Consider the following 12,094-nt stretch of genomic DNA (forward strand, 5'->3'; position numbering starts at 1 on the left):
TCCTCCCCTACCATTTTGCTGGGGCACCTGCCTACATTTTGCTCGCACCTTGATGAAGGGCTTAGGCCTGAAACATTGGTTCTGTATCTTTGCTACATAAAGTTCATGGTTTGACCTGCCGAGTTTCTCCAGCGTCGTGTTTTTACTTCAACCGCGGCATCTGCAAACTTTCATGATTTACTTGTGGTGACACCCTTGTGTTCATTGTACAAACCTTGAGGCCTCCGTGAATTCACTGCACCGTATGCAGTTCTGGTTGCCGAACTATCAGAAGGGATGCAGGATGTTACTGGGGGTTTTAAAATGTATTTAATTTAGACTTCAGCAAGGTGGGGGGTGGAAACCAGAGCATCCAGAGGAAGTTCACGGAGACACGGGGAGAACATGCAAACTCCTTACAAATAGCGCTGGATTCACACCCAGGTTGTTGGCACTGTAACAGCATTACACTGACTGTTACACTAGTCATGTTACCCAAAGAGGATCGGTGGTGGGGGGGGGGGGCCTTGAATTGCAGGGAGGGGTTCGATAGGGTGGGGGTTCACTCCCTGCACCATAGGAGGCAGAGGGGTGATAAAAATAATGGGGGACACAGACAAAGAGAGTGCTCACTCATACACTATATCGCGTTCACCGTACATTAACAATCTGGAAGAGGGGGCAGGACGTCGTGTGTCTACATTTACTGATGATACTGAGTGGAAAAGCAAATTGTAGAGTCTGCAGAGGGATATAGATAGGCTAAGTGAGTGGGCAAGGGTCTGGCAAATGGAGGACAATGTTGGTAAATGTGAGGTTATCCATTTTGGAAGGAAAAATGGAAGATTAGATAATTAAGTAAATGGCAGGTGATTACAGGGTGCTGATGTTCAGGAAAGCTTGTGTATGAATCGCAAGAGGTTGGTTTGCAGGTGCAGTAGGTTGTTAGGAAGGCAACTGGAACGTTGTTCTCCATTGCCAGAGGGATTGAATTTAGGAGCAGGGAGGTCATGCTGCAACTGTACAAGGTCTTGGTGAGGCTGCATCTGGAGAACTGGGTGCAGTTTTGGTCTCCTCACTTGAGGAAGGATGGACTGACTTTGGGGGTGGTGCCGAGGAGGTTCACCAGGTTGGTTCCAGAGATGAAGGGGTTGACCTATGAGGAGAGATCAGGTCGTCTGGAACTGTACTCACTGGAATTTAGAAGAATGAGAGGGGATCTTATAGAAATGTATAAAATTATGAAAAAGTATGGATTGGATAAAGGTTGGTAAGTTGGTTCCATTGGTGGGGGAGACCAGAACAAGGGGACACAGCCTCAAGTTTCAGGGTAGTAGATTTAGTACTGAGATGAGGAGGAACTGCTTTTCCCGGGGTTTGGGGAATCTGTGGAATTCACTGCCCATTGAAGCAGTGGAGATTACCTCAGTAAATATATTTAAGACAAGGTTGGGTAGATTTTTACATAGTTGGGGAATTAAGGGGTATGGGGAATAGGCAGGTTGGTGGAGATGAGCCCATCATCAGATCAGCCGTGATCTCATTGAAAGGCAGAGCAGGCTCGACGGGCCAAATGGCCAACTCCTGCTCCTTTTTCTGATGTTCCAGAATGGAGGGCAGGTGTGTGAGGGGAGAGGGGAGAGACTGTAGAGGGATGTTAGGGGCAATTGCTTCACTCAGAGAGCGGTCCTATTTGGAACGCGATGCCTGAGGAAGCCGCAAAACGGCTAAATGCAGGCAAATGGGGCCAGCCCAGAAGACCAACATAGTCGGCAGGGAGTGGTTGGGCCAAAAGGCCTGTTCAGTGCTGCACAAATCCCTGAGACTAGTGACAGGTGAACAACAAGGGGCACATTGGTGCCAGGCTCCATGGTTCTGACCATCCCCAGGGCTGGAAGAGATGTTCAGAGGTGTGGACAGTCCAGGGCAAGATGCTGCACGTAAGTTGGCCATTGGACAACCAGCTGTAAAGTGAAACAGCCAGGGGGGTTGGGGAGCAGAACTCCCGTTTTATGGCACCAGAGACCCAGGTTTGGTCCCCACCTCTGGCGCTGTAGGGATTCTGTGGAGTTCGCACGTTCTCCCACTGGCCGCCTGGGCTTCTCCTATGTTAGCTGGCCACTGTATATCAACAACCCTCCCCATCCCCATGAGTGGGTGAGTGTAGAATCTGGGGGCCGAAGAGGGGAATGTGGGGAGAAGAAAATGGAGTGTGACTCTGTCAGCTCATGGACATGATTCCTTACAGTGTAGTTCTCTCCCCCTCCGAAACCCTCTCTCCGAAACACTCCCTCCAAAACCCTCCCAACAAAACACTCCCTCCCTCCAAAATTCTCCCTCCCTTCCCCTCCTTCCTTCCACCTCTCAACGAAATTCTCCCTCTCTCCAAAACCTCCCTCCCTCCGAAACCCTCCCAACAAAACTCTCCCTCCCTCCAAAATTCTCCCTCCCTTCCCCTCCATCCTTCCACCTCCCAATGAAATTCTCCCTTTCTCTAAAACCCTCCTCTGCCCCTCCTCCTCCACCTGAAACCTCTCTCTCTGAAATATTCCCTCCTTCCCCGAAACCTCCCTCTCTTAGCATGCATTCTCTCTCCCTCCATCCAAAACTCGTGGGGCCTCAGGACCTGTTACCATACTGTAATTCCAAGGGCACTCTGTCACATTGAATCCCACTCCAACCCATCTCCCTCCTTGGTCACCCTGACCCAACCTCACTACACACTCCCCATTCACATTCCCCGTGCACAAAAGGCAGTGGCGAGAGGTCTGTGGTCAGGGCACGGAGTGACCAGTTCCGATAGCATCCTCGGTAGTGCCAGGGACTAGATCGCCACTATCTCTCCCCGATAAGCAGCTGACACCCTGAAGGTCAGCAGACAAGATGCTCACTTCCTGCCTGGAAGTCAGCGGGGGTCTGCTGGACTCCATTTGCAATCCAGGCTTCTGGCAGATCCGGCAATCTGTCACTCCCAGCGAGGAAGATGGCCAGTCTGTTCATAGGTTTCTACATCGCAGTGAAGGTAGCAAAGGCCTTGTCCAAACAAGGCCACATCAGATAAGGAGGGAGAACAGCGAGTGGACACTGAGTTCTCGCCTCTCAGTTTCCTGGGCTTAACCCATGCACTTTAGTGGTCACTCCACATCGTCCTCTCCACACTCCTGGGGTCAGACACAGAGTGAAGCTCTCTCTGCACTGTCCACACACTCCCACGGTCAGACAAAGAATGAAGCTCCCTCCTTACCGTCCAACCACACAGTCCCGCGGTCAGACACAGAATGAAGCTCCCTCCTTATGGTCCAACCACACAGTCCCGGGGTCAGACACAGAATGAAGCTCCCTCCACACCGTCCCATCACACATTCCCGGGGTCAGACACAGAGTGAAGCTCCCTCCGCACCATCCCATCACACATTCCTGCAGTCAGACTCAGAATGAAGCTCCCTCCGCACCATCCCATCACACACTCCCGGGACCAAACAGAATGAAGCTCACTCCACACCGTTCAACCACACACTCCTGGGGTCAGACACAGAGTGAAGCTCCCTCCGCACCGTCCCATCACACATTTCCGGGGTCAGACACAGAATGAAGCTCCCTCAGCACCGTCCCATCACACACTCCTGGGGTCAAACACAGAAAGAAGCTCCCTCCACACCGTCCCATCACACATTCCCGGGGTCAGACACAGAGTGAAGCTCCCTCCGCACCATCCCATCGCACATTCCTGCAGTCAGACTCAGAATGAAGCTCCCTCCGCACCGTCCCATCACACACTCCCGGGATCAAACACAGAATGAAGCTCACTCCACACCGTCCCATCACACATTCCCGGGGTCAGACACAGAATGAAGCTCCCTCCGCACACTCCCACCACACACTCCTGGGGTCAGACACAGAGTGAAGCTCCCTCTGCACCATCCCATCACACACTCCCGGGGTCAGACACAGAGTGAAGCTCCCTCTGCACCATCCCATCACACATTCCTGCAGTCAGACACAGAATGAAGCTCCCTCCACACCGTCCCATCACACACTCCTGGGGTCAGACACAGAGTGAAGCTCCCTCTGCACAATCCCATCACACACACCCGGGGTCAGACACAGAGTGAAGCCCCGGAGTCAGACACAGAGTGAAGCTTCTCCCACACTGTCCCATCACACACTCCCGGGGTCAGACACAGAGTGGAGCTCCCTCCACACCGTCCCATCACACACTCCCAGGGTCAGACACAGAGTGAGGCTCCCTCCACACTGTCCCATCACACAGTCCTGGGGTCAGACATAGAGTGGAGCTCCCTCCACACCGTCCCATCACACACTCCCAGGGTCAGACACAGGGTGAAGCTCCCTCCACACAGTCCCATCACACACTCCCAGGACCAGACACAGGTGCTGTTTCTTTGGAATTTGCATGGTCTCCCTGTGAAAACGTGGGCTTCTGGATGATTTGGTTTCCTCCCACATTCAAAAGTATGTGGGTGAGTGAAAGGGGGGGGGGTGGGGGGGTGGCTTGGGAGGAGGGAGGGGTGGGGGGAGAAAAAGTCACTGTAAATGTGTGGAAAAGAAAAAGTGTATATCATGGCTATTGTGATTTATGGTGTGAAAAATAAAAAATTTTAAAAAAAAAGTATGTGGGTGAGTGAGAGTTGTTGTTGGGAATGTGGGAGAATAAATGGGTTTGGAAGGATTAGTGTTGATTGAGGAGTAGGTGCAGGCTCAGTGCAACCCTGAGAACTCTGCAACCAGCTGCTTTAATACCTCATCAGAATTTCTGACACCACTGAATTCCTTGAATTCTCTTACAGAAATGCTCTCCCTCAGCCTTGCACCACAGCATCAACATGGACTTTTTATTTTTTTTTAAAATAACTAGCCTCTGAACTGGATTGAACCACAGTTATCGGACTCAGAGCAAGAGTACTATCCATAGAATCAGTTGGTTTTTTCCACATTTCAACAACTTTGTCGAGGAGAGCACCATGAACCTTGGACACACAACATCTTCTCACTCATCAGGAAGATCCAACAGAGACGGCACTTCCTGAGATGACTGAAGTGGGCCATGCGACTGGCCATCATCATGGCAACCTTCTACAGGAGCTCTATCCAGTGCATCACAGTGCGGGACAGTCACTGCAGAGAAATGGATGGGAGTTCCATCCACAGGACCATAGGAGTGGCAAAGAGGATCAATGGAGCCTCCCTCCCTCCCCCCAACCCCAATTGAAGTGATATATCGGGATCTTTGACTGTATCGGGATCTTTGACTGAAGAGGACACGCAAAATCATTGAGAATTTCTTCCACCCCTTACACAGCATCTTTCTGCTGCTCCCATCAGGGAAGAGATACAGGAGGATCTGGGCCAGCACCACCAGGTAGGGGAACAGCTTCTTCCCATGGGCAGTGAGAACATTGAACGACCAAAGGAACTGCTCGCACTGACCTTCCGAGACCCTCATATTCATGAAGAAATATTTATTTATTTGTATAGATGAATACTTATCCTGCCTGTGCATTGTTTGTCTGTGTGTCATGTCTGGTTGTGTGTCTGCAGGTTTTGCACCAGGGAACACTGTTGTGTCGGGTTGTACAATCAGATGACAATAAACATGACTTGATGGAACAGTAAGCAGGAAATTCAGAGTATGTAAGCGATGGTACTCAGAAGGAAGGTGCCCCCTCCCCCACATCTTAAAGACATACTTGTGACAAACTCCATGGTCTATCGTCGTTACATTCAATGCATCTGACACAAATGCACTTTTAAAAACTATTCTCAAAAGAGATCCAAAAATGGTAAAGTTGTAGAAGACATTGGTGAGGCCATATTTAGAGTATTGTGTGCAGTTCGAGTCACCCAACTACAGGAATCAGGGGAGATTTGGTAGAGGCCTTTAAAATTATTAGGGGAGGATGGAGATTCAATGGAGGGGAGGTGAGGTACAAACCAAAGGACATGGGTTAAGGGTGAAAGGGGAAAGTTTTAGGGGAAACATTTGGGGAAAATCCTCCAGAGAGTTATGAACTTGGCCTGCGACATCACAGACTTCATTCCATCTACATGAGGCGATATCTTAAAAAAGCAACCTCTCTCCTCAAAGACCCCCCACCACCCAGGCCGTGCCCTCTTCACTCTGCTACCATCGGGGGAAAGGTGCAGAGACTGAAGATGAGCACGAGGATGGCTTCTTCCCCTCCGCCATCAGATTCCTGAATGATCAAAGAACCAAAAACATTGCCTTACTTTTTGTGCACTATAATTTAAAAAAAAATATTTATTATTATTTGAAGATGGTTCATAATCTGAATGTTTGCATTGTGATGCTGCCACAAAACATTGAATTTCATGGCAGTAAATTCTGATCTGAACTTCTTCACACAGAGAGTGGTGGGAGTGTGGATCGAGCTGCCAAGTGAAGTTTAGCATTTAAGAAGAATTTGGACAGGTACATGGATGAGAGAGGTATGGAGGACAATAGACTGGCTTCCGATTAGTGGGACCAGGCAGATAATAGATCAGCACAGACTAGAAGGGCCCAGGGGCCTGTTTTGTGCTGTAATGTTCCCTGGTTCTATTCCGCATTTGTAAATTTGATATTTCGATTCACTCCCCTCTCTCTCTCTTCTCCCCTGTCCCAAGGGGTGTGCTCGGTCAGATCTTTACTCGCTGAGTGCCTTCTGCATCTGCTCTCCTGAGCGGAAACTGAAATGGTCGAACTTTCTCAACAGGCCAGGCTTCTGAGTAGTGGTTATTATCGCCAAGCACGGTTAAAATGCAGCCCGGAGTTCGGGCAGGATTTCCTCTGGCCTGGTGAAGATTTGCTTACAGCTGCTGACAATGGGAGCTGCAACCCTGACTACCTTGAAATAGACATCACGTCATTGGGACAGGCCAAGCAAACACACTGGCAGGCAGGGAGAGTGCAAAACGATCTGAAAATGCTTACCCCCCCCCCCCCCCCCACAACGTGTTAAAGGCCAAACATTTCAGATCAGCAGCCGATCGTTGTCCAACTTTCGTTGCCCAAACATTGACTGACATTTATATTTGATGCATGTTGATGCAAAATGATGCCACGTTCACCTGGATTTAATTCCCAAGTCAGACCTTGCAGCACTGGATCCCGTTTTTAACAGGGAAGGGGGGTTTGTTTGCCTGTCTCTCCCCCCCCCCCACCCCAACTACCTCCTAACTACGTTGCATTATAACGATTAACATTGAGAGAGCTTGCATGCGGCTGCTCTCATTTGTTTCAACTTACCGAAGGAAGGTCTGATGTTGGTGATTTCAGCCATTTGCTTGCAGGCTCTATATTGCAGTTATTTTCTTCCCCTGGTTTTTGGAGACGTGCAGTGTTTATTTCATGCTGGGAGGGGGAGGAGGAGACGATGCTCAGCCGCTGCAATCTGCTTTCTCCCGATGCTCCGCTAGAAGACTCTGCCCGAAGTCTCATCAGCACCGCAGCCGCGGCGAGCTCCGGCGGAAAGAGCCGAGGAGTCGACTCGGCTATCTCCGGCAGGCGAACGCTCGGAGCCGCCCCGCCCGACGGAAAGAGCCGAGCGACACCCTCGGCCATCTCCGGCGAGCCGGCGCTCCGGACAAGGGCGCCGCCCCGCCGGACGGAAAGAGCCGAGCGGCGCCCTCGGCCGCCTTCGGCAGGCGAGCCCTCCTGGGGGAATGGTGGGAGAGGGGAGGGGTGGGGTTGTGGAGTGGGGGTAGGGTGTGGAGGATCAACCCGCTTGACGGAAAAAGCCGAGCCGGCTCCGACTCCGACTCCAGCCCGTTCTCTCCAGCAGGTGGCCGAAAGTGCCGAAGCCCGATGACGTCACCCCGACTGGCGGAAAGAGCCAAGCGGCTGGGGATCGACCCAGCCCAGTTTACGGAAAGACACGAGGTCGCTTCGAGTATTTAAAGGCGCAGGGTTCGATTCAAAATAAAAGCGGGTTATATAAAGAATTCCAAAGCTCTAAAAAATTCTCGTAACCAGAGGGTGGTAAGGAACAAATGTCGCATTTTCTGCATCGCCCTTGCAGGAAAAAAAGGGCAATAGGATCAGGAAACATAGGAGCAGAAATAGGCCATTCAGCCCATCGAGTCTGTCTCGCCATTTAATCACGGGCTGATCCATTTTCCCACAGCCCCAGTGCCCATGAGAGATGGGGGGGAGTAGGAAGGGGGAGGACAAAAGGGTGGGGGGAGGCCAAAGGTCGGGAGGGTGGGAGGGGGAGGATGGGTTGGGGGGGAGGAAGAGGGCAGACGAGTGGGGGGGAACAGCAGGTATGGGCAGGGGGAAAGAGGACGGCCTTCTTCCTATGACCTTTGATGCGCTGGCTAATCAAGAACTTATCTAGTGAGAGTAGCACATTAAAGTCTGCATACAGAGGCTCGATAGCACTGGGTGCGAGTTCGTTCCTCGTTGGGGCCTCATTTCTGTGAGGGGAACACTGGAAAAAGTGGTGACTCTCTGTCTTCCTTATGGTAGATGTTCTTCCTTCATCAAGACCCTTTCAATCTCCACACACCTATGGCAACAAATTCCACCCCTCCAGCTGAAGATCTGCATCTCTGTTCTAAGTGCCCTTCAATCCTGAAGTTGTGCTCTCTTGGGAAACAACCTTTCTACATCTACTCTGTCCATGTCTTTCAACATTCAAATATGGGATTTCCCCTTCATTCTCATAAATCCCAATGAATAGAGGCCAAGTGCTGTCAATGCTCCTCCTGCGATCTCTCCCCAACATCAGCACATCCTTTCTTAAATGAGGAGCCCAAAACTGCCCACAATGCTCCAATTGAGGTCTCACCAGTCCCTTATAACAAGATCTCATGAACATCAAAAACAGTTGATCTTTGGGAAAAGCAGCCACAACATCAGGAGGAAGGGGCTTCTATTTATTACCATTACAGAATGGAAACAAAAAAAAGTGCAAATTGTTATCAACTGGCTCTTGTGTGCAGTCCCTTGCTGATTGGAAGATGCTATGTGATGGTTTCAAGTAAGCAGGAACCCTGGCTAATTCCCCCTCTCTCTAACCCCGGGGAGTAGGGACCTTTGAGGAGAGGAAGGATGGCAGGCTGGTAGGGAATGAACATAAAGCAATTATCGAAGTGTGGAGATGATGCTGAGGTTATGGAGAGTGGAGGCTTGGAAGGGGAAGGATTGGGAAGGGGCTGTGGATTAGTGAGAGAGATGGAGGAAAAGAGTGAGAGAGAATATTAAAGAAACGGGTTGAGGAAACCACCTCACTTGTTAGGAAGGCGTAACATCAACTGCATTTCCTGAGCAAGGCTACCACCCACCAGCACGTCAACCTTCTACAGGAGCTCTGTCGTGAGTTTCCTGGCCGGCTGCATCACAGTGTGGGATGGTTGCTGCAGAGAAATGGATCGGAGGTCCATCCACAGGACCATAAGAGTGGCGGAGAGGATCACTGGGGACTCCCTCCCCCGCATCGATGTGATCTACTGGGATCATTGTCTGAAGAGGGCGCACAAAATCAATGAGGACCCCTTCTACCCTGCACACAGCATCTTTCAGCTGCTTCCATTGGGAGAGAGATACAGGAGTATCAGAGCCAGCACCACCAGGCTGAGGAACAGCTTCTTCCCATGGGCAGTGAGAATGCTGAATGACCAAAGGAACGCCTCACACTGACTCTCAGAGACTCTACAATTCATGAAACAATATTTATTTATTTATTTGTATATATGGATATTTGTCCTGCAAGTGCATTGTTTGTCTGTATGTGTGTTATATCTGGTTGTGTGTCTGCATGTTTTGTTCTGAGGACAGGAGAACGCTGTCTCGTCAGGTTGTGCTTGTACTTGTACAATTAGATGATAATAAACTTGATTTGACTTGATGTGAAAGAAGAATGATAGGGTAGTGGATGAGTGGCGCTGGTGAGGTAAATGTGCCACGGAGCCTGGTGCCCATGATCTTCGGCCTCCTCGCCAGTGGACAGAGACTCTGGAAACACCTTATTGTAACTGTCGAGCCATATTAGAATAAATAACTTGTTGATCTGAGTTACTGCAAATGTCTTCAGTCCTGAGGCACTGTCTCAAATCTGAGAGAAGACATTGATTACAGGTTAAAAAATGCAAAATAATAGGAGGGAAAGCAAAATTATCCGAAGGAATAGAAGCAAGGGATGAATGCATTGGCCATTGCCGTGTTTGCCTTGAAATATTTATGTGAAGGCCTGGGGCTCGTGCTGGAATGATTGACAGGTGACGGGGTAGCAGCGGCGGAACCTCTGTTCGGGACCCGAGTTGCAGCCGGAGCAGCCGGGAGGGAGACCGGCCCCGCGAGAGAGGCGTACACGGACAGACGGCGGCGAAAGTGGCGGTACATGGGGCTCGGCGGAGGTAGGGGGAGGGGGCGTGGATAGGGTGGGTGGGAGGGAGGGAGAGAGAGGGGAGGGAGAGAGAGGGGAGGGAGAGAGAGGGGAGGGAGAGAGAGGGGAGGGAGAGAGAGGGGAGGGAGAGAGAGGGGAGGGAGAGAGAGGGGAGGGAGAGAGAGGGGAGGGAGAGAGAGGGGAGGGAGAGAGAGGGGAGGGAGAGAGAGGGGAGGGAGAGAGAGGGGAGGGAGAGAGAGGGGAGGGAGAGAGAGGGGAGGGAGAGAGAGGGGAGGGAGAGAGAGGGGAGGGAGAGAGAGGGGAGGGAGAGAGAGGGGAGGGAGAGAGAGGGGAGGGAGAGAGAGGGGAGGGAGAGAGAGGGGAGGGAGAGAGAGGGGAGGGAGAGAGAGGGGAGGGAGAGAGAGGGGAGGGAGAGAGAGGGGAGGGAGAGAGAGGGGAGGGAGAGAGAGGGGAGGGAGAGAGAGGGGAGGGAGAGAGAGGGGAGGGAGAGAGAGGGGAGGGAGAGAGAGGGGAGGGAGAGAGAGGGGAGGGAGAGAGAGGGGAGGGAGAGAGAGGGGAGGGAGAGAGAGGGGAGGGAGAGAGAGGGGAGGGAGAGAGAGGGGAGGGAGAGAGAGGGGAGGGAGAGAGAGGGGAGGGAGAGAGAGGGGAGGGAGAGAGAGGGGAGGGAGAGAGAGGGGAGGGAGAGAGAGGGGAGGGAGAGAGAGGGGAGGGAGAGAGAGGGGAGGGAGAGAGAGGGGAGGGAGAGAGAGGGGAGGGAGAGAGAGGGGAGGGAGAGAGAGGGGAGGGAGAGAGAGGGGAGGGAGAGAGAGGGGAGGGAGAGAGAGGGGAGGGAGAGAGAGGGGAGGGAGAGAGAGGGGAGGGAGAGAGAGGGGAGGGAGAGAGAGGGGAGGGAGAGAGAGGGGAGGGAGAGAGAGGGGAGGGAGAGAGAGGGGAGGGAGAGAGAGGGGAGGGAGAGAGAGGGGAGGGAGAGAGAGGGGAGGGAGAGAGAGGGGAGGGAGAGAGAGGGGAGGGAGAGAGAGGGGAGGGAGAGAGAGGGGAGGGAGAGAGAGGGGAGGGAGAGAGAGGGGAGGGAGAGAGAGGGGAGGGAGAGAGAGGGGAGGGAGAGAGAGGGGAGGGAGAGAGAGGGGAGGGAGAGAGAGGGGAGGGAGAGAGAGGGGAGGGAGAGAGAGGGGAGGGAGAGAGAGGGGAGGGAGAGAGAGGGGAGGGAGAGAGAGGGGAGGGAGAGAGAGGGAGGGAGAGAGAGGGAGGGAGAGAGAGGGGAGGGAGAGAGAGGGGAGGGAGAGAGAGGGGAGGGAGAGAGAGGGGAGGGAGAGAGAGGGGAGGGAGAGAGAGGGGAGGGAGAGAGAGGGGAGGGAGAGAGAGGGGAGGGAGAGAGAGGGGAGGGAGAGAGAGGGGAGGGAGAGAGAGGGGAGGGAGAGAGAGGGGAGGGAGAGAGAGGGGAGGGAGAGAGAGGGGAGGGAGAGAGAGGGGAGGGAGGGAGGGAGGGAGAGGGGAGGGAGGGAGAGAGCGAGGGGCCGAGGGAGAGGGGGCGATGGAGAGGAAATATGTTATAGAGGGGGGAGGGAATGAGGAGGAGAGGGAGGGTCTGAGTCAGGGAGAGGAGGAGGAAAGAGAACAGGAGAGAGGGAGGAATGCATAAAGGAGGGAGTGAGGGGTAGTGTGAGAAGGGGAGGGAAATGGATTCTGGAGACAGCGGGAGAGGAGGGAAGGAATGTATGAGGAAGAAGGGGGTCAGATGTGGGGATGGA

The 12,094-nt window shown here is 52.7% G+C and overlaps 1 protein-coding gene across 5 annotated transcripts in view; it reads left to right on the forward strand.

Annotated features, from left to right (window-relative positions):
• The first annotated feature begins 10,265 nt into the window (after positions 1 to 10,265).
• The window catches only part of gon4lb (gon-4 like b), a 96,077-nt gene continuing 94,248 nt past the window's right edge, over positions 10,266 to 12,094 (forward strand). For 4 of the 5 annotated variants that reach the window (XM_069940557.1, XM_069940559.1, XM_069940560.1 and 1 more), the window contains exon 1: positions 10,274 to 10,356. The gene's annotated coding sequence lies outside the window, so the exon portion shown is untranslated. Of the gene's footprint in view, positions 10,357 to 12,094 lie in introns of all 5 variants that reach the window. The other variant, XM_069940558.1, reaches the window with a different exon arrangement.

Source organism: Narcine bancroftii, chromosome 5 (genome assembly GCF_036971445.1).
Source record: "Narcine bancroftii isolate sNarBan1 chromosome 5, sNarBan1.hap1, whole genome shotgun sequence".
Lineage (NCBI taxonomy): Eukaryota > Metazoa > Chordata > Chondrichthyes > Torpediniformes > Narcinidae > Narcine > Narcine bancroftii.